Raw genomic sequence first — 22,457 nt, 5'->3', positions numbered from 1 at the left:
AACCTTCCTGTCCCCAACATCTCGCCCTGCCTGTCAGAGGGTCGCCCAACGCAGCTTTCCTCACTCTCTGAATAGGAAAGAGGTAGAGACTCACTCCACACGTAACTGGTTGGCTGGAGGCCAAAAGTGAGAACTGGCCTCCTGCTTGAGTGCAGAGAGAAGCTACAGCGACTAGAGAAGGCAATAGGTTTGCTGGCTTTGTCTAATTTGACTTCACCAGCTGCACTCCGTATTGCACTGCAGGAGCACTGCAGCCGGCTAATTAGGTGTGCCCCACCAAAGACAAGACAGTCACACAGCAATATTTCAAAAGAAATCTGTAATAGAAAAGCCTCCACACTACCTCAGGCCAAATGGGTCAGTGACTCAACGCGCTCAGGATCTTTTAAGTCCAGATTGACCAAATCAGAGATGCAGCTTTTTCTTCCATACAATTACTTCAATGTTTAACAAACCCAACTCATTCCAGCTGACAATCACATTCTTTTCAAATACAGAAGATGAAGATTCAATTCACCTTAAAAAGAGTTTCCCGGACTGATGTAAAAGTGTGTATGTACAGACAGGCGCCAACTTTCCTTGGCACCAGCCGGTGCTCACGTCCCTGGCTCCAACCCACCCAATGGCCCTGCCCCAACCCCGTCCCATTGGACCCCTCCCCAAATCCCCAGCCCCACCTCTTCACCAAGCACGCCACGTTCTTCCTCCTCCCCCTCCCTCCCACCGCTTGCGGTGCAAAACAGCTGTTTCACGGCACAAGCACTGGGAGGGAGAGGGAGAAGCAGGACTCAGCAGCATGGTCAGGAGAGGTGAGCTGAGGGAGGTTGGGGAGCTGCCGGTGGGTGCAGAGCACCCACCAATTTTTCCCCGTGGGTGCTCCAGCCACAGAGCACCCAGAGTCGGCGCCTACTCAGTGAGGAGGGAGAAACAGTAACAGGAAACTTGGAAATGGCAGAGATGCTTAATGACTTCTTTGTTTCGGTCTTCACTGAGAAGTCTGAAGGAATGTCTAGTATAGTGAATGCTTACGAGAAGGGGGTAGGTTTAGAAGACAAAATAAAAAAGAACAAGTTAAAAATCACTTAGAAAAGTTAGATGCCTGCAAGTCACCAAGGCCTGATGAAATGCATCCTAGAATACTCAAGGAGCTAATAGAGGAGGTATCTGAGCCTCTAGCTATTATCTTTGAAAAATCGTGGGAGACGGGAGAGATTCCCGAAGACTGGAAAAGGGCAAATATAGTGCCCATCTATAAAAAGAGAAATAAAAACAACCCAGGAAACAACAGACCAGTTAGTTTAACTTCTGTGCCAGGGAAGATAATGGAGCAATAATTAAGGAAATCATCTGCAAACACTTGGAAGGTGGTAAGATGATAGGGAATAGCCAGCATGGATTTGTAAAGAACAAATCATGTCAAACCAATCTGATAGCTTTCTTTGATAGGATAACGAGTCTTGTGGATAAGGGAGAAGCGGTGGATGTGGTATACCTACACTTTAGCAAGGCATTTGATACGGTCTCACATGATATTCTTATCAATAAACTAGCCAAATACAATTTAGAATGGGCTACTATAAGGTGGGTGCATAACTGGCTGGATAATCGTACTCAGAGAGTAGTTATTAATCCTGCTGGAAAGGTATAACAAGTGGGGTTCTGCAGGGGTCTGTTTTGGGACCGGTTCTGCTCAATATCTTCATCAATGACTTACATGTTGGCATAGAAAGTACGCTTATTAAGTTTGCAGATGATACCAAACTGGGAGGGACTGCAACTGCTTTGGAGGACAGGGTCATAACTCAAAATGATCTGGACAAACTGGAGAAATGGTCTGAGGTAAACCAGATGAAGTTTAATAAAGACAAATGCAAAGTGCTCCACTTAGGAAGGAACAATCAGTTTCACACATACAGAATGGGAAGAGACTGTCCAGGAAGGAGTACAGCAGAAAAGGGATCTGGGGGTTATAGTGAACCACAAGCTAAATGTGAGTCAACAGTGTGATGCTGTTGCAAAACAAGCAAACATGATCCTGGGATGCATTAACAGGTATGTTGTAAACAAGACACGAGAAGTCATTCTTCTGCTCTACTCTGTGCTGGTTAGGCCTCAACTGGAGTATTGTGTCCAGTTCTGGGCACTGCATTTCAAGAAAGATGTGGAGAAATTGGAGAGTGTCCAGAGAAGAGCAACAAGAATGATTAAAGGTCTTGAGAACATGGCCTACGAAGGAAGGCTGAAAGAATTGGGTTTGTTAATTTGGAAAAGAGAAGGCTGAGAGGGGACATGATAGCAGTTTTCAGGTATCTAAAAGGGTGTCATCAAGAGGAGGGAGAAAACTTGTTCACCTTCCCCTCTAAGGATAGAACAAGCAGCAATGGGCTTAAACTGCAGCAAGGGAGGTTTAGGTTGGACATCAGGAAAAAGTTCCTAACTGTCAGGGTGGTTAAACCGTGGAATAAATTGCCTAGGGAGGTTGTGGAATCTCCATCTCTGGAGATATTTAAGAGTAGGTTAGATAAATGTCTATCAGGGATGGTCTAGACAGCATTTGGTCCTGCCATGAGGGCAGGGGACTGGACTCGATGACCTCTCGAGGTCCCTTCCAGTCCTAGAGTCTATGAGTCTATGTATGTAGTTGAACTACACTGCATGAAAAACCCAACTATTTACATTTAATACAACCTTCGCCCCAAAAGATCTCAGAGTAATTTACAAATAGATACTGTGTATGAACTACATTTTCCAAAGGGTCACTTTAGCTACTACTGACACGCACAGGAAACAGCATCAGCTGTTTAACAGGACATAACACTACACAACTATTTGGGACAGGAAGTGAAGAAGAATCCCAGTGAGAAATGAGGATGGGTGGAATTTTGTTTTGGAACAAAACCAGGGCTCTTCTCTTAAAAGATCCCATCTGTCTTTTTGTAACAATTCCAAGTAGTCGGGACTTCTACTTTTAAATCTCATCCAAACGATATGGAGCACACAGGATATACACTTTACCCTTGTTAAAGAGAACTCAACTTTGGTGGGAGAAGGGATGCCATTTAAAAGGAACCTTGTCCAATAAAGTTTTTATATATATATTTATATTTATTTCTCTACGTGGTGTGACAGCTGCCACGATCAAATTTTCAAGCTGAAATCAGTTTAAAAAAGCCTAAATTTACTTTTCCCTATTTATGCTAGTGATTTGCTCTTTGCAATTCACTCACATTGAATAATGAAAACTGAGAAGTCAGTTTCCCTTCTGCGTATGGCCAGTTGCATTTCTCATGAAGGAGTACAGCATAGTTGCCTTTGAGTTTCAAACACAGTAGGAAAATGTGCAATGATCGGAGAACAGATAACATCACACTGATATTTAAGAAAGGGGCAAACAACGTGACCTGGGCAGTTACAGACCTGTTAGTCTGAGTTCAGTAGTATGCAAGGTTTTAGAGCAAATTGTGAAGGAAAGAAGGGTTAAAAGATTCAGAGAGGTTAATGAGATGTAATCTAACACTGACTTACCAAAGGTAGATCATGCCAAACTAACCCAACTTTCATCTTTGAGAAAATAACTGATTTTTTTAGATATAGGAAGTGCAGCAAATCAAATATATTCATACTTCGAGAAATTGTTCACAATACCATATGGGGAATTATTTGTTAAATGAGGGAAATGGGAATCAGTATCAGCATTGTAAGGTGGTTAAGGAATTAGCTAAAAGGGAGAAGGCAACAGATTGTGCTGAAAGGTGAATCATCAGCCGGGAAAGGTTACTGGCAGAGTTCCTCAACCACTGATTTTAGGATCAATCTTCTTATTCGATATTTTTATTAGTAACCAGGGCACAAAAAGCAGGAGTGTGCTAATGAAATCTGCCGATGGTACCATGGGAGGCATCGTCAGTACAGAGGAAGATCAGATTGTTACACAGGAAGATCTCGATGACTTTGAAGACTGGAGTGACAGATATGGAATGAAATTCAACAGTAGAGAGTGTAAGGTCAGAGGCCTAGGATCTGAAGAACTTCTGCTACAAGCTGGGGCTCATCAGCTGGAAGTAACAGAGAAGGGGAGAGACCAGGGCATGTGGGCTGATCACAGAATCACTATGAGCCACCAATGTTATGTAGCTGTGAAAAAGGTAAATGTGACCCTGGGAGGTGTCAGGCAAGACATTTCCAGTGGAGATAGGGAAGTATTAAGGCCACCGTACAAGGCATTGGTAAGACCTCACTTGGAACACTACAATTCTGATCACCAATGTTCAAGAAAGGTGAATTTAAACTGGCACAGGCGTTGAGAAGAGCTACAGGATGATCAGCGGAATGGGGGGCCTGCCGTATGAGAGGAGAAGAGAAGAGCTTAGCTTGTTCAGTCTTGCAAAAGGGCAGCAAGAGGGGATGCTATCAATCTCATTAAGGAGGTAAATACCAGGAAGGGTGAAGAGCTATTGACGCTAAAGGACAGTGGTGGCACAAGAACAAATGGATATAAATTGGCCATGAACAAGCTCAGAGGGGAAGTTAGAAGAAGGTTCTAACCATCAGAGGGGGGAGGTTCTGGAACAGGTTCCCAATCAGAGCTGTGGGGGCAAACAACTTAATTAGTTTTGAGGGAGAGCTTGAAGAATGTGTGAGCACAGCTGTATGACAAGGTTACTTGTGATGGTGGGAGGTAGGGCTCAACAACTGGGGCTCACTTTGGTTTATATCTTGTGTATCTAAAGCTCACATGTCAGGGTTTCAGCCAGCCACTGGCAAGGGTCACAAAGGAATTTACACACATGCACCCCTCTCTGGAGGGATTTTCTTTTTTAAAATCTCTTCCTTCTGAAGCATTAGGGATGGCTGCAACTGGACTGGAGATGGGACACTGGGCAGGTGCGCCAAGGCTCTGAGGTGGCACCAGGCATTTTCTTTCTCTCTCAGGTGCTTGGCTGGCTGGTTCTAGCTTACATGCTCAAGGTCTGGCTGATTGCCATATGTGACATTGGGAAAGAATTTTCCCCCAGGCGAGATTGGCAGCGACCTTGGAGTTTTTCCACCTTCCTTTGCAGCATTCACATGCAGATCGTTTGCCAGGATTATCTGGGTATATCGCACTTAATTATTTAGATAGATTATAAGGGTTGGAAGGGACCTCAAGAGATCATCTAGTCCAATCCCCTGCTCAAAGCGGGACCAGTCCCCAAATGGCCCCCTCAAGGATTGAACTCACAGCCCTGGGTTTAGCAGGCCAATGTGCAAACCTCTCCCTGTCACTACAGGCACCTAGGACACTGGTGCACCTTGGTCCCTCCTACTCTCTGCCTGTGGCACGTTGTGATGGGATCCCTGGGCTGCAACCTGTGACTGTGGGACCACTGCGCCCCCTTAACTCACTAATCTGTGCCACCTCTCACAATGCCTTACTGGTGACAAGCAGCAAACCCCTCCAGGTGCTGATTCCACTAAGTACAACCCATGTGAAGCCCCATACCCAGCTAGATTGCGTGAATGCTCCCAGAGCCACTCATGAATCACACAGAGGAAGGCAAAAGTTTATCCCCACAGCTCCCAGCCTTGTACCTTAGGAATATACCGCCTGGCACTGCTCACAACCCTTTCCTGAGCAATGCAAGTTTATTAATTGGTTCACCACTTCATCAAAGGGAAGTGGACATACACCAGACTTTGTAACCAGAGCAGATTTACCAAGCGCTTCAGTCAAACTCCCTGCTAAGGATAAACATTCAAATAAGTTTATTGATTACAAAAGATGGATATTAAGTGATAGGCAAAAGTCAGGGTAGTTACCAAAAGAAAATAAAAGATAAGCACGCAGTCTAAGTTCTCAACCTTAGTAAACTAAGCAATATCTAGACTAAGCAATCTCTCTCACCCCACTGGATACTGCAGGTTAGGTACAATCTTTCATATGCAGACTCTCCCTGTTAGCCTAAGACCAGTTTCTTCAGCTCCAGCGTTCTTGCGGTCTTCAGCTTAGGTGGGACAAGAGACAGCCAAGCAAGGGGCCACTGTGTTCTGTTTTATACCCTTATTCCATGTGCTTGGAGAACATAAATCCAGGCATGTCTGGTGAGCACTGCTGAGTCCCCAGGCAAGGCTGAGCAATTCCCCTGGTGCGGCCTCACGCTGGCGAGTCATTGAATTGCAACTCACTGGCTGGACAATGGCTAGTGATGGTTGTTTGACACCTGCCCGGGCATTGGTTACCTCCTTTGTTGTTGACTCTGGGGCTCTAACATCTGGGTGATACCTCAACTCACAGCATATTTCAGGAACAATTATACAATACAATCTCATAACTTCATATGCACTAATGATATATATATATATGTAGATAGAACAATGGCTTTCAGCGGATCATAATCTTTCCCATGATATCTTACATGGCATGCTTTAGATGAAATATAACAATTATATATAAATGATGAAATATTAGGGTTACAGGGCACTCCCCCAAGGTACAGACTGTCCTATACATACTAGCCTAGTCTCCTGTGGGTCTCATTTCCATTACTGTATGGCTGCTGGGTGGGGTGTGGCCTGTGATATACAGAAGGTCGGATTAGAACGTCTGCTGGTCCCTTCCAACCTTAAACTCGATGGCTTTTTTTTTTTAATTAAATGAAAAGACAAACATTTCTATTGATCATCTTTTGCAAGCTACTTTTAGCAAAAAAACTTGCAACTGTGGGCATGGGGGGAGGGGGTTAGCTTCCACGGCCACTGAAGTTGCCACTGAAGAGATCATTTAGAGCCAACTACACTGGGGGTTCCTTTAGCTTGGCTATAAGTCCCACAGCCATCCCATCGATTTATGCTTCCTCCGCATTCTTTAAATACTCTGCATCAGAAACTGGAAGCAAAACAACATTATGGCTACTAGTCTTCATTATTAACCATCATGACAGACTGTTTTGGAAAAAAGATCAGTGGATTGATTTCTGATGCACATGCAGGTCTCGTTTTAGTGAGTGCACTGCAGAGAAAATACATTAAAGTTGTAAATGTAGTTTCAAATTTTTTAAAATGTAAAGGACATCTTTGGGATTAGACAAGGGCCACCGTCAAAACTGAGTCCCACCCTCCCAACCAATCAGATTATTTTCGGGGTAGAACTGTGGCAGAGAGCAATCTTGGATGAGCAGAGAGAAAGAAAAACACCTCTCTGACTAGGAATTCAGTTGTGGAGCAGAAAGACACCTGAGAGGAATCTTACACTTTGAGGATGGGAAGGAACAGGGACGGAGTGGGGTTGGCAGACCAATAAGACAGGGCTTAGAAAAGCACAGAGCAGTGCAAGGGATCTCTGGGGGACACAGTTAAGGGGCCAAGGGAAGCCACAGAGGACTACTGGTAGGACTCAGGAAGGCTTAATTAAGCCCGAGTGAGGAAGTTTCTACCCAGCAATGACAGCAGGCTCTGTTCTGAAGTTCCGATCCACAGAAGAGAGCTCAAAGTGACTGGGAGACCCAACCCAGGATCAAGCTGGCGTGGAGGGAGAAAGAGAGAAGAGGTCAGTTAACAAGCTTAAAAGAAATGTTTTCATTGATTTGGTTGGTTGTTTTGTTTTATGTTTTAATGACAACACGTTGTTGGGATTTAAAACATTCCCCCTGCAGGGTTTCAGCCTGAATGTTAGAATACCGCACAAAGTGAAATGGACTGTACAAGCTTAAATTGACCAGTGTGTTTCCATTGAGCTAACTGAAATGCAAATAGTTAAACAGAGAGGAATAAACTAGAGAGTTTTAAAATTATTCCTGTGTTAATCTCAGGTTTCATTAGTAACGCGGGTATGGAAGTTTGTTTTGTGGGATTAGCCCAACAGTGTCCCTTTTTAGGATTTCGAAGGACCTCAAGATCTTTGAATGAAAAAATGTTATATATCTGCAGAGTTTTAACACATTCACTAGCCCATTTTTCAACACAGTAGCTCTGCGTTGAAACATGGGCTAGTGAATGTATTAAAACAGGTGACCAAAAAAAACTGGTCAAAATACAGAGCCATGGGAACAGAGATGGCACTTAGGTTTGTATTTTTATATTACAGTAGCAATCAGCGGTTCCATCCAAGATCAGGGCCCCCACTGGGTACATACATAGACATACTGTAGCAAGTTGACAGTGTCTGCCTCAACATTCATAAAAGTAAGTAGCACTTGCCCAAGAACTCCCTACGTTTACAGTCCGTTAGATAAAGACAATTCAGCACAGAAGTCATGCAAAACCCTCGACAACAGTTATCTAAAAGAAACACAGTGCCAGGTTTTGTCACAGCTACAACTAACAGCTCTTCAAAATCTCTCTGAGGGTGGGTAGCCCAGCCCACTCAATGAACAAGTTTGTGAAGCTAACCTTCAAATAAATAAATGTATTGTGATCAAAAAACTGACAGATTAATCTACGTTTCCAACCTGTGTGTTTAAATGGGAGCAGGGAGGGAACAGAACCGGGAAATGCCCATTAGAAAAATACGGTTAGCACTCCCCTCCACCCTCCTAAGACATTACTGTTCCTCTTTGCCTCATGATCTAATATTCAGCCATTAGTAAATGAAAGGAGATTTTGTTCTAAGATTTGGCCTTGGATGTTCCTTAGCAGCATTTCACTAAAGTAATGAATAAGAGTGCCCAACGCACACGTACAGATGGGTGCACGCACGCACACAATCCTCCATCAGACAACTCAGTCAGGAATACTTACATGTAGCTGAAAAACCCCAGCGAATTTGTTACGCTAACGTTATTGTCAATGAATACAGGCTTTCAGATGAAAGTGCAAAACAGGCCCGTGATGATAGCAACCCACAACCCAGCTCACCAACATTGTAAATAGCAGCCCCTCCCCCACTCCTTTAATGGCACTTCTATCTGCACTCAACAGACCGCAATCCTGAAGGAAGCCCAGACTTCCAAGGGTGGATTTAATTACCACAGTTTAGCAGTTTGCTCTCCTCTCCAGTATTACAAAGTAACAAAAAAGTCACCAAGTTAAGAGACAGCATAAAACAGGGCTGCCAGTGGCCACAGAATACTAGAACAGAGTCTTCCATGACAGCTACAAGTATTCAAACATTTCCAAAAGCAGACTTGATGAGACCTGGATGAACGATAATATAAGGATCTGCCATTTGGTTCTGTAAACATGAACTGAAAAGGGGCAGTGGGAGGGGGGATTGTCAAAGCAGGCAGGAGACACAAACAAACAGCAGGCCTGAGTCTGCTCCACATTCACCTTAATGGGAACAAGGCTGGGCCCCCTAACCAGCTTCAGAGGAGCCTTCACTGCAGTTATTTATTTTATTCATTTCTAACCTGACAGCAACCTGCACGACGAGATGAGCAGAGCCATGCCCATTTCCCTTCCCAAAAGCCACAGCGGAAGGGGAAGCCAGAGTGTCACCTGTCCAAAAATAGCTTTAAGTAAGAGTCGCTTGGAAACACCGAGACACTGCTGAAATGCTGAACTTGCATTTTACACACTCCAACAGGGTACAATGTGGTTTGGTCAATACACCTTTACCAGAAGGAGGGATGGAATATTGGGAGCAGAAGGTACCTTAGGAGATGGAGAACAGAGCGGGGAAATGAAGCTAACCCTGGTCACAGAGATAGTATACTGGGGTTGAATAGTGAGGTGGGTTGTTCCTTCTCTTCCGGGGATAATGAGAAGTATGAGTTTAGTGCCAGAAACATCTGGGCAGACAGAAGAGAGACTGAGAACACCCTCTTTAAAAATCTGCAAAGCCCAGTCCCAGGAAAAGTACATCCAGCCAATACAGTTCACAGTGGCATGCAAAGACACTATTAATTCCCACCTCCCAGCAGCCAGTTGCCCAGAGCTCCTTCACTGAGCTGCCAATTCAGCCTTCAGCCACAGGAGGGCTCAACAGCAATTCACAGGTGTGGCACCACAGCACAATTGCAGGCAACATCAAATTTCCCCTCCAACCCCACCTCATGCTCCATCCAGAAGAGGCACGGACCACACGCATTCGCAGGAGACACAGGGCTTCCCAGAAAACACGGTTCCAGCAGCCCTCAAACCCTCTTCTTTCCTCCAAGCTGTAATTTAGCAGCACAACTGGGGAGAGATGGAAACAGACTGGGGGCGGTGGGGGGCTCACAGTGGAAGGGGAATGACAGAACTGAGAGAGCCCTTGAGAAGAAGGGTTGGCAGGAGGCATTGAACACACCTTCCTAGCAGCCCCACCACAAAATTCCACATCAATATTACATATTTTCAACAGAAGAGAATTTGAGGTTCACGTTGGTAATTAGTCAAAAAGTTCAGGAAATTTAATTTCATCGCCACCAATGGCTTTTCACTTGGCTGTATTCATGCTTCACTGTGTCACTGGACTTCTCCCTGAATTACATGTTTAAATTCTCCCATGCAAAAGATTTCTTTAAAAATAAAACCTAAAATGATGAAGTGAAAAAAACCTACTCTGGTCATTACTCCCCAGATCTCCTTTTCATGCTTTCATTTTTTAAACTATTCTTTGCTAACTCAGAAACTTGGTCCATGACACTTAGGATTATTTGAAAATAATCCTAACAAGGACCAAGAAAGCTGATGCTACCAGCTCTAATGCTTTGACTGTAAGCTCTTTGGGGCAGGGATCCTCTTTTTATTCTGTATTGGTACAGCAGCTAAAACAACGTGGTGCCTGGTCCGTAACTGGGGCTCCTAGGAGCTACCACAACACAAATAACGATGACTACTGCACATTTAGGCAGCACCCACACTGCCAAAATTGGGAACTTTAATTTCCTGAGGTGCTGCTCCAAGCCTGGAACAGCGGCAGTAGTATAGATAGGATTCTAGCATTTTTACCACTCTCTCGTCTAATCCACTTCTGATTGAGGTCAGAGGACAAAGTGATATAAATGCTTGAGTCCTGCCTACACTACAGTTTCCATCATTGCTACCAAGGGTGGTGATGCACGCATTGAGAATTATGGGTTCTGGTTTTTCTAGCGTAACTAAGGTCTTGGACGGTAAACTCTCCGGGGCAACTCTCTGCCTTCTTATGCATTATGGATTTTAACTTCAGATAGGACCATTATAATCCTTTTGTCTGACTTCCTGCATAATAAAGGCCATAGATCAACACTCAAACTCCTGCACAGAGCCTAGTGACCTGTGGTTGAACTAGATCACCTCTTTTATGAAGCCATCCAGCTCTGATTTAAAGACCTCAAGTGATGAAAAAATACACCATATCCCATAGCAAACTAATCCCAAGGATTAATTACCCTCACTGTTTCTAATCTGAATTTTTCTAGCCTCGATTTCCAGCCACTGGATTTTGCTGTGCCTTTGTCTCAAAGATTAAGGAGTCCCATAGTATCAGATATCTTGCTCCTTATGTAGGTATTATGTCCAGTGATCAAGTCGTTTCTTAACCTTCTCTTCAGTAAAATGAATAGACTGAACTCCTTAAATCTCTCGGCCTGTTTGGGACTGATGGGCCCTGCTATACTACAAATAATACCTTATAAAAAGATGGAACCTTTGTCAACCACGCTCACTGTAGATCTGGACGGAGCAGTGTGTTGTGGGATCAGCACTCACAATGAATGACAAACATTGTGTCCCATCTAAATTTAAACCCTGAAGGCTAAACTAATTTAAGAATGAGGAGACAAAGAGAGTTCAATAAGGGTGAAAACCACTTATGCTGCAGCTAGGAAACAAATCCCTGCATAGGAGGAAATTAGGGTGACCAGATGTCCCGATATCCCTGATATCTGGAGCTTTTTTTTTTTTTTTTTAATATGGGCTCCTACTACCCCCACCCCAGTCCCGATTTTTCACACTTGCTATCTGGTCATTCTAAAGATAATGCAAAAGCCACCTTCACATGCATCTTTCTTTCCAAAGACCAGCTTTCATGCATCACTAACCCACCAAGGACAAGTGTAAGAAAACCCAACCCAACACATATTTGTACATGGCATGGATTACCTTCCCAGCTATCCAACAGTTCATCTAGAAAAATGCCATGTAATGTACAGACAATTGAACTGACAACTCAAATTTGTCCTTACACATGGGGGGGGGAGAGGGGGGGCGAGGATTTTACAAAGTGTTTCCATGGATTTTTATTTTTAAATTCCAGTGGAAAAAAGATTTTTAAAACATTCCTCCCGTGATTATTGCAACACTTAGAACTAGAAAATGAAGCTGGCTATAAATAGGAACGAAAATTTACAAGTTCATTTTCATTGCCCACCAGGAGGAAAAAAAACGCAGAGTACAACTGAATAGTGAAAAATAAATTAGACTTCAGATTCTGAGCTTTTATAATATAAATTATTAGTAACCAAGGTAAAAAAAATTCTGTGTGTGTTTTTCAAATTGATAGCATGCTTTTAAATGGAACAAAGTGAATCTTTTTAGTGAGTTTCTTGTCATTCAATTTGAAGAGTCATTCATTAAACAATCAATTTCTATACTGCACAAGTAGATAAGTTAGAGCTGCTATGAAGCATGGTCCATATAGATTGCTAAGCAAAGACAGCTTAGTTCAGTCTTACGGCACATTCTTCTCGTCAGTTCATAAATAAGGATCAGTCTTGGTTGCAAATGGAGTTGTGCCCATCACAGGGTAAGCAAATGGAAGGAGAAACCCCCTTTGGAATGATGGCAGCTGCCCTAAGGCTGGACTACTGGGGTTTTTTATGCAACTAATGTATCTAGAACCACTCCTCTTCCCTACCTCAACCCTCACATTCACCACCACCCCCCACCACACACACACACTCTCTCAGGGAGCAGAATACAATTAAAATTTGTTATTCCTTGATCAAATAAACTCATTAATCTAGGTGTCGAATCTAGACTAGGTGTGACACATTTATTACAGCAATGTCGGTGCCAATCTCTGTCAAGGGTTTTCCTGTTTGTAAGATGAAAACTCAAAATAGGGAGATGCTCAGTAAGTGAAGGAAAACAACCTTGTGTGACACAATGTCCAGAAATGGGGGAGAATCATGCCCCTGACTAGTGTAATTCTGTGCACTCTGAATGATCAAAAGATATTTGCAGCGTAAAAATAAAATAGGTAATAAAGGAGATGGCATATCAATTTCAGCATGCTACAGAAATTACCTTCCTAAAGGCTAAGAATGCAAATACTGGTAGACAAAAGGTTTCCCCCCCACCTTGACTATAGGGATATACCACAGTCTTCACCCAATCAATGAGAATTGTATTATGCATCCATATATGCTGCCATAGCAGGGGCGTGACCAGATGCCATATAACATACTCAAATTTTTACAAGACCCATTTCAGACAGCTCTTAAGAAAAAGCTCGTAAAGACACAAAATAATTATGCAGAAAATCCTAGTGAGGCTAATGTCTCTGTATCTTCCAGAGAAAGCAGACAGAAGTGCAATACATAGAAGGGATTTGTCTGTCTATTGTGTCCCTGCTCATGGCTGTCACTATCGTTATCAATTACTTCAAATAAGGTGACTGACACTTAAAATAAAGGGGGAAAGATAAGGTGCATTTTCCCCCACACTCCAGGGACACCAAGATTTTAGAATTATGAAACGTAAAAATCACATAATACTGACCTGTGCTGTGTAACAAAGCAACGTAACTCTTAGACTACATGACCCAAATAGCTCTCCTTCTAGCCCTAATTCTATGATTAAAGGAGATGGTGACCATGCACAGAATACCTTTTACTTCTTAAAATGACAATCTGATTTTTTTTAAAGTGCCCCCACATTAAATAGGATCCTCTCTGTAATGTTGAAGATATGATGAACTGCAAAATATGGCACCTCAGATGTGAAAAGGAAAAAAAGCCCACCCTTTCTCTCTCCAGATCCACACCTACTGCAGTACCCACAGACAACCTATCATTTGCCATCACCCCCACAATCAAAAGCAGTCTCCCAAACAGGAAACCAAACCTGCCAGCAGGAATGAGACGGGGGTGAAGGGGGAACGTAGAGAAAAGTGGGATGGAGGGAAAAAATAAAAATTCCCCTATAAAATGCACCTGCAACCCTAGAGCAGCAACAGTGGTTACAACTTGCAGCAGGGTGGGAATAAAGCATCCGTGTGAATTACATGAAAGAGAAGACGGCTTTTAAGAAAAATCCCTTTGCAATTTAAAAAGCCAAGCCACCACGCACATTTATTCCCCAAATAACGTTGCAGCTGAGTTTTAACACACAAGCAAAGGAAACAGTGACAGAAACCTCCATTCCCTGAACATCCATCTCATGCCACCAAACCCAACCTTTAGGTTCCAGCGGAGACACACCCCTACCCCATTTTATAATGCAAAGTCTCCCCTGAATACTGGGGAGGGGGAAGCAGGTACAACAACAGAAAAGCACTCTTTTTACTGGAAATTGAAAAATAGATTTCTTTTAAATAGGTGGCGCGCTGGGATTTTTCGGAGGCTGGAGGGGCCACAAATCTCATATTCTGCAATCAGAAAGGCAGCTGGATTGTGCACATTAACAAACAAAAAAAACACACCTGTACAGGTTCCCTGTCTTTTTTTTTTTTGAGCTGTGGTGAAGGCAAAGTGAATAATGCAGAGAGTGCATGGCAACCCCCCAAAGCCACTGCGCGCACCCTCCGCCCCTGCCTCCCCCCACTCCAAAACCCTTGCAGTGCGCACACACACCCAACCCCTTGCATTGCATTGCATTGCATGCAACTCCCCCCACCGCTCCAAAGCCCGTGCATTGCATTGCATTGCATTGCCCTCACCCCCCCACTGCCTGCACCTGTGCACTGCCCCGAGGTCTGCAGGTGCCCCCGCTCCCCGGGCAGGGTTTGCACTGGGGTGGGGGGTCCCGGGCGCTTACCTGCCGCTGCGGCTGCTGCAGGGGGAGCTCGCTGGAGAGGCGCAGCGAAGCCGGGAGGAGGGGGGGAGTGACAGGAGAGCGCGCGCGCCCGGGCGGGGGGGGGGGGCCGCGGGCGCGAGGCGGAGGCGAGCGCAGGCTCCGGAACCTTCGCCGAGAGAGTGCCCGGGCCCTGGGGCGCCGCCAGAGGGAGCAGCGGCGCGCGCAGGCGGACAACGACCACAGCCTCCTCCCCTCCGCGCACTCGCAAGGGGGGGGCAGGCGCATGCGCCGAGTCGCCGCGGGGCGCAAGCGCACAACGTCCCGAGACCCACTCACTGACCGGCCTCCTGCCTTCAGAAGCGCATGCGCGAGGCCGCCCCCCGCCGCCGCCCGGCTCCTTTGAGGGAAGAGAATGTTTCTCCGGAGGGAACACGCGCCCTGAGGGGGGAGGGGCGGAGAGGCCTGAGGGGGCGGGGCCTGAGGGACCGGCCCCACTCAGTAACCCCGCCCCCTTGTTACCCAACAGAGGGAGACCTGCCAGTTATCTGCCTGCCAGCTTTCCCTCAGACCCCCTGGCTGGCCCCGCCCCCCCGCAATTATCTGCTCCTTCCCCCTCTCCCTCAGACCCCCCCTCCCCTCCAAGTGCCCCCCCACAATTATCTGCCCCCTTGCCCCTCCAAGCAACCCCCACCGCAATTATCTGCCCCTTCCCCCACCAAGTGACCCCCTGCAATTATCTGCTCCTTCCCCCTCTCCCTCAGACACCCCCTCCCCTCCAAGTGCCCCCTCCACAATTATCTGCCCCCTTGCCCCTCCAAGCAACCCCCACCGCAATTATCTGCCCCTTCCCCCACCAAGTGACCCCCTGCAATTATCTGCCCCTCCAAGTACCCATTATCTGCCCCTTCCCCCTCCAAGCAACCCCCCACAATTATCTGCCCCGTCCCCCTCCAAGCGACCACTGCCGCAATTATCTGCCCCTCCAAGCGCCCCCTGCAATTATCTGCCCCTTCCCCCTCCAAGCACTCCCCCACAATTATCTGCCCCTCCAAGCGCCCCCTGCAATTATCTGCCCCTTCCCCCTCCAAGCACCCCCTGCCGCAATTATCTGCCCCTCCAAGCGCCCCCCCGCAATTATCTGCCCCTTCCCCCTCCAAGCGCCCCCTGCCGCAATTATCTGCCCCTCCAAGCGCCCCCTGCAATTATCTGCCCCCTTCCCCCTCCAAGCACCCCCCCACAATTATCTGCCCCGTCCCCCTCCAAGCGACCACTGCCGCAATTATCTGCCCCTCCAAGCGCCCCCTGCAATTATCTGCCCCTTCCCCCTCCAAGCACCCCCCCCACAATTATCTGCCCCTCCAAGCACCCCCCCACAATTATCTGCCCCTTCCCCCTCCAAGCGCCCCCTGCCGCAATTATCTGCCCCTCCAAGCGCCCCCTGCAATTATCTGCCCCCTTCCCCCTCCAAGCACCCCCCCACAATTATCTGCCCCTTCCCCCTCCAAGCAACCCCTGCTGCAATTATCTGCCCCTCCAAGCGCCCCCTGCAATTATCTGCCCCTTCCCCCTCCAAGTGCCCCCACCACTATTCTCTGCTGCCTTCCCTCCTCTAAGTATCCCAAGATACCCAACCTCACTGTACTAGATGCCCCTCAATTCCTCCTATCACCAGACCTAGGATACCCCTTGGAATTTTAAAAACAGTTAAGGCGATAGCATAGGCTGGGTTTTAGGTAACTATCCATTTTTACCAATTTGGCAAAACCATCTCAAGTTCACACATTGAAAGGAAGGCAAACTTGGAACAGAACCCAGGGATCTTGTCTTTTAGCTTTTGTTAGCCACTAGAGTATTCTTCCTCAATTAAATATATATAATACAATGGGCTATGGTTAAAAAAGATCTGATCATGATATGACGACTTATGGGGCATTGTCCACTGGCTTTCCACTGCTATTTCTCATTATACATTCACTTTTCAGTATCTCCATCAGAAATCTGCTCTTAGATCACATGCTCTCTCTTGATTTGCACCTTAATGATTATCAAAAATCAATAAATAAAATAAAGTTAACATCTTGGGCTAGTCTCACACAATGGGGAGGGATAGTCCAGTGGTTTGAGCATTGGTCTGTTACCCCCCAGGGTTGTGAATTTAATCCTTGAGGAGACCATTTAGGGAACTGGAGTAAAATTCAGTCTGGGAATTGGTCTTGCTTTTAGCAGGGGGCTGGACTAGATGATGTCCCGAAGTCCCTTCCAACCCTAATTAAAAATAAATAAAAACAAAAAAAATCCTCCTGCAGCTTCTCCACTAAATCCAATGACAACAGATAAATAATAAAAGGTAATAATTCCACTGGGGGAATCACTGTTAAATTCAAGAGCAACAACCTGAGTGAGTTGTCTCTCAACCATGCGGTGGAATTTGCTTGTTGCCTATTTGTGTTTAAAAAAAATTGAATAATCATCAGAATAAAGATCCTTTCCTGAACACAAACGTGCAAAACACTAAAGCTTTGTAAAGTTAGTTGTCCTTATCCCACAAGCCCATGAACTACTGGGGAGTGTGGAGAAAGCAAAGGATGGGGCTAACAAAAGCAGCAGAGGCCAGTGTGTTTGTGTGATGTATGTAGCTAATTATGTAACTATCATCACATTTGTTTTCTCAAAACTGCACCTTTACGTTTCTCAGGAGCCTTCCTGTCTGCAGGGGTAGGTACCACAGGCTCAAGCCTGCAATGTGCTGAGTCTCAATCTAGAACAGGGGTAGACAAGCTATGGCACAGGTGCTAAAGGTGGCACGCGAGCTGATTTTCAGTAGCACTCACGCTGCCTGGGTCCAGGACACTGATCCAGGGGGGCTCTGCATTTTAATTTAAATTTTAAATGAAGCTTCTTAAACATTTTAAAAACCTTATTTATTTTACATACAACAATAGTTTAGTTATATATTATAGACTTATAGAAAGAGACCTAAAAATGTTAAAATGTATTACTGGCACGTGAAACCTTACATTAGAGTGAATAGATGAAGACGGAACAGCCCTTCTGAAAGGTTGCTGACCCCTGATCTAGAACACTGTTCTAGCTCTAGTTAAGCACCCCCTGTTGGCCACTCACCAGATTGTTGTGAAGGAAATCCCAGATTGAATCCTCAGGTGTTTTAAGTTTCCCAGGGTCTCTGCAGGCTGTGACACTGTTTCCCCCTTGACATCTCTGGCACATGTCCACTCTCAGTCTGTCAACCCTTTTCAGAAATGGATCCTCTCAGCCACTCTAACTTAGACCCAGGTCCAGTGCAAGACATCTACATAGCTCAAACACACCCTCTCACAGAACTTGACCCAAAGGCACAAGTCTTCTGGTCTGACCCTTCCACGGGCCATGTGGTAGGTATAGCATAACACACACAAACTCTTGATCTGTATTTAATCACATGAGAGTTACACAGATCTATTAAAAAAATACACCCTGCACACAAATTTCCCCTCACTCTAATTCACCATTCCTTTGGGAGCCCTTGAAGGACCATCTATGTTCAGGGTCCCTCTTCCCCAGTTCATCTAGCTCCTGCAGCACTTCTTTCATCTTAAGCTGGTGAAAAAAGGGCAAAGGAGGGAGAACAAATAGAACAGTTTCTGTCCTTTATAATCTTCCAGTTTCCTGCGTCAGCTGATTTCCTAGTCATCCTCAACAGGTGACCACAGAGTCCTACCTGGTGCCTTCATTACTAGGCAACCACCTCTGAGCTGGGGCCAGGCCAGTCTTTTGTCAAGAGTTGTTACATTTCAAGGGAAGACCTTCCAAACTGAGAGTCCTGTGACACCTTATAGACTAACAGACATATTGGAGCATGAGCTTTTGTGGGTGAATACTCACTTCGTCGGATGCATCCGACGAAGTGGGTATTCACCCACGAAAGCTCATGCTCTAAAACGTCTGTTAGTCTATAAGGTGTCACAGGACTCTTTGCTGCTTTTACAGATCCAGACTAACACGGCTACCCCTCTGATACTTCCAGGTTGAATGACCCTAGATTGTCAGTACTTTGCCACTACCCTGATAAAGAAAGCCGACCCCAGGCCCAAAGACCGGGTCTTAATCAAGTTAATAATCATATCAAGGCCTTAGGCCTCAATCACACTAACATACATAGCAAAGTAAAAACATTGATTTTATACTAACCCTCCTGAGGCTCACTTTCTGATTTAACTATATCATACACTACTAATATGTTACTTAATGCTGCTAAAACACAAAATGCTGCTATAAGGGGTTAAACTGACATAAAGTCCCTTAAAAACCCTATCCATTACTGCCAAATAAACTAACAACTGCTAGGCTACTATAGTTTATTAAGCGGCTTATGCACACAGAAAATTAACCTCTAATAAACTTGGCTGAACATGCAGTTTGGGCCCAAGTTCCTCAAATTTGCTTAAGAAACATAGCTGCTGACACTGCAAGTAGGCGAAAACCAGGTGTCAAAGTCCTGACATTAACAAAAAAACCCGTATAAAGGGGAAGTTGCAAAAAGCAGGCTTGCAGATTAGCTCATAACCAGTATAGTAATGGTAAAAGTTTTTGCAGATGGTTAAAAAATGTAATTGTATTAACCAAATATGGTATCCTCGGATGTATAAGCTCATATGGTAATTTGCGGTTTTAAGCTTTATAACCCCAGGTATTATTGCTGTAAGGTAGAGCGACTTCCCTCTTGCTAGAGGTCCTGTCGTCTCTCCCTGCATATATGCTTGTAATCTATGATTAATCAATAAAGGAGCCTCAGGCTGTCTGATCAACTCAACTGACTGGTGGTCAATTTCCACGACAATTTGGTGCGTTGGCCGGGAACCCACAAGAGGGCTTCTCCTGGATCGGAGGACCGCAGGCAGTCTCCTTCCAACCCCCGGGCCCAATTAAAAGGTAAGAGACCTTTTGAAATCTCTATGGGGTTTGGCAGAGGACTAGTCTGTAGGCTCCGGTTTGGGTAAGTCACAAGCTGGGTTCGAACTTTTAGCTATCAGACAGACCAGATGCCCTTTCTCTAAGGTTTCTAAGATTCCAAGGTTTTGGCCTTTCCAGAGGCTCCCGTGGTTTCAAAGGTACCGCTAACAACCCACGGACCACGCTCCTTTTGGTCCGGTGAGTCCTGATCCAGGCGTGGATCAGGGGTCCCCTTCCTACCAGGTCTGATGGGGATCCGGGTTTAATGTTCCAGTGTTCCGTGGTTTCGCCTTGACGTCTGTGTCAAGAAAGTGCCTGTGTCTGTGTGTGTGAGGGCCAAGCGGCCAGAGTGAATGCAGCTGTGGGAAGACGCCCCGAGCCTCCTGCGAAGCAAAAGCTCGTGACCGGGAGTGTCTCGAAAGCAAGCCCCACAGCTGAGCTTCTGTATGTGCAGAGATTGTGAAGCTTCCCAGCTGGCAAGCCTTGGTAAGTGGCTAGCCTGTTGGGTGCTTGTGTGTTTCCCCGTCCCTCTTCCCTTCCCTTCCACGACCTATGACCCTGTGACCGCTCCTCGAGCACTGTCCTTACAGGACCGCAGAGTCCCTATTTTGCCCACTGGAGCCATAAGCTCCCTTCCCTTCTCGGAGAGGAGGGAAGCCTCCAGGAAAACCGTACCGCTGAGTCCGTAGCTTCAGAAGCATCGTTGGCTTAAGGCTGGTGCCCTGGGCTAACGACAGGCGTACGGGGACCGCGGGTTCTCCGGAAAGGAGCCCGTCCCATCCTTTACCTCCTTCCTTGTAGGTACCTGCTGTTTGGCGGGTCAGAGAAAGCCTACTCCACCTAGTTCCCCTGCCCAGGGCAGGTAAAGACACCACTGGTGTTAGAACCGTGGTAATCCTGATTAGCGCTTCCCTGGTGTGAAAGGCTTGTGTGAAACAAAGGGCTGAAGTGAAAATGGGGTCTACCCAATCTAAAGGGATCCCAATCCCACCAAAAGGCACTCCTGCTGCTTATATGTATGTGCACCGTGGCCCGTCGACATGTAGATATTTGCAAAAGTGGAATTGGTATACTAGAGACGACCCAAAACTGCAATTTCCTGTGGAGGGCAGTTTTGATCTTGATAGGATTGTGCACCTCAGGGGTGCTCTTGTTGCCAACTCTGTAGGACAGGGACAGTTTGATGCTTATTTTGAATGGCATGATGAAATGGGTAAAAGGCGTCAGGAATCCCAAGTTAGGGGGTTAAAAGATACCCAAGAAAAACTAAAAACCCAACTTAAAGAGGCACAGGAAAAATTAAATAGTGCTCAAAATTTGCTCAGTCCCCCTCCCTTAAACGTAGTTCCCCTCTGCCCGTCTCAAACACGCCCGAAACCGACTGCCCCAAAAAGAATCTACCCTTCACCCCCTTCCGATGAGCTAATTGATCTGTTCTTGGAATGTAGACAGTGGCCCGATAACTCTAATAGGCCGCCCGCTTATAGCCCAGATGCTCAGGCAGAGGGTGGGGCTGGACCGGGAGATAGAAGTGAGGCAGAGGACAACCAAGGTAACCATCCAGACACCACATCTCCCTCATCTCCCTCAGGTTCTGATAAACAAACACCTCCCAAGACCCCTTCAGGTGGGTCTACGCCCCGGTCTGATATGTCCGACGACTTAAGGGAAGCTCTAGCTATAGTAGAAGTGGGAGAAAAATGTATAGACGATTGGCAACAGGTATCAAGTGAGGAAAATATAGATTGGGAATGCAAAGAAATTAACTGGGACAAATTATCTCCAGATTCGCCGCTACGGCGGCTGTCAAATACTATAGCAGAGATGAAGCAATTTGTGACATCACCAAAATATGACTCCCTTTTAAATCCCCGCCACCCCCCGGTCTCTGACGACCCTGATGCAGTGGCTTATCGTACCCGCCGTAAGGAGTTTCTGCGAAAGGCTGAAAAAATCCCCAAACCACCTAAACCTGTTGCCCTTTGCCCCCTCCGTCAGCTGCCAGGAGGCCAGGGAGGTTTAATGACAGTACATGCTCCCTGGTCACCAGGTGATCTTTATAACCTTATTGAAAAGTTTCCAAAAATCAGGGAAGATCCCGTTAAATTCCAAGAACAATTGGAAATGATAATCAAGTGCTATAACCCCTCACATGCTGATATGCACCAGCTATTATCGGCTATAGTGCCCAAAGAGACCCTTACTCGCCTCTATGCGAGGGCAAATTGGCCGGATGACCCCAGCCAGATGTCAGAGGCCGATTTGGTCCAAAGAAGAAATAACCTAATTGTTGAAGTTCTCAATGTATGCCCAAGGAAAACGGATTGGGCCAAAATAAATGCCTGTAAACAAAGTAAGGGAGAAAATCCGGCCGATTATATGGAACGTATAAAGCAAGTGTTTGAAAGACATTCAGGGATCAATAATGCAGAACAAACGGCCACACAAGCAGTAGTGGCAGCCTTTGTGCAAGAACTCTTGCCAAAGGTAGGAGAACAGTTAAGGGTTAATTTAGTGGATTGGGAAGGTAAAAATTTAAAAGAAATTCTGGCAGCTGCACAGCACTTCCACCGCCAGTTAGAAAGAAAGAAAGATGAAACAGAATCTAAACTTATGGCTTTACAAATCCAAAGTATGCAAAACTCTGTTGGAAAAGGGCCCGGAAA

At 45.8% G+C, this 22,457-nt stretch overlaps 1 protein-coding gene across 2 annotated transcripts in view; it reads right to left on the bottom strand.

Annotated features, from left to right (window-relative positions):
* Positions 1-22,457, bottom strand: part of MAPT (microtubule associated protein tau) — a 117,328-nt gene that overhangs the window by 79,924 nt on the left and 14,947 nt on the right. The window contains exon 1 of one of the 2 annotated variants that reach the window (XM_030541051.1): positions 14,863-15,006. The exons of the other annotated variant lie outside the window; for it this stretch is intronic. The gene's annotated coding sequence lies outside the window, so the exon portion shown is untranslated. Of the gene's footprint in view, positions 1-14,862; positions 15,007-22,457 lie in introns of those variants that run through there. 2 annotated transcript variants of the gene reach the window in all.

This window comes from Gopherus evgoodei, chromosome 23 (assembly GCF_007399415.2).
Source record: "Gopherus evgoodei ecotype Sinaloan lineage chromosome 23, rGopEvg1_v1.p, whole genome shotgun sequence".
NCBI classification, from domain to species: Eukaryota; Metazoa; Chordata; order Testudines; family Testudinidae; genus Gopherus; species Gopherus evgoodei.
Note: the sequence above shows the minus strand (reverse complement) of the source record. Positions and strands in the feature narration are given on the sequence as shown.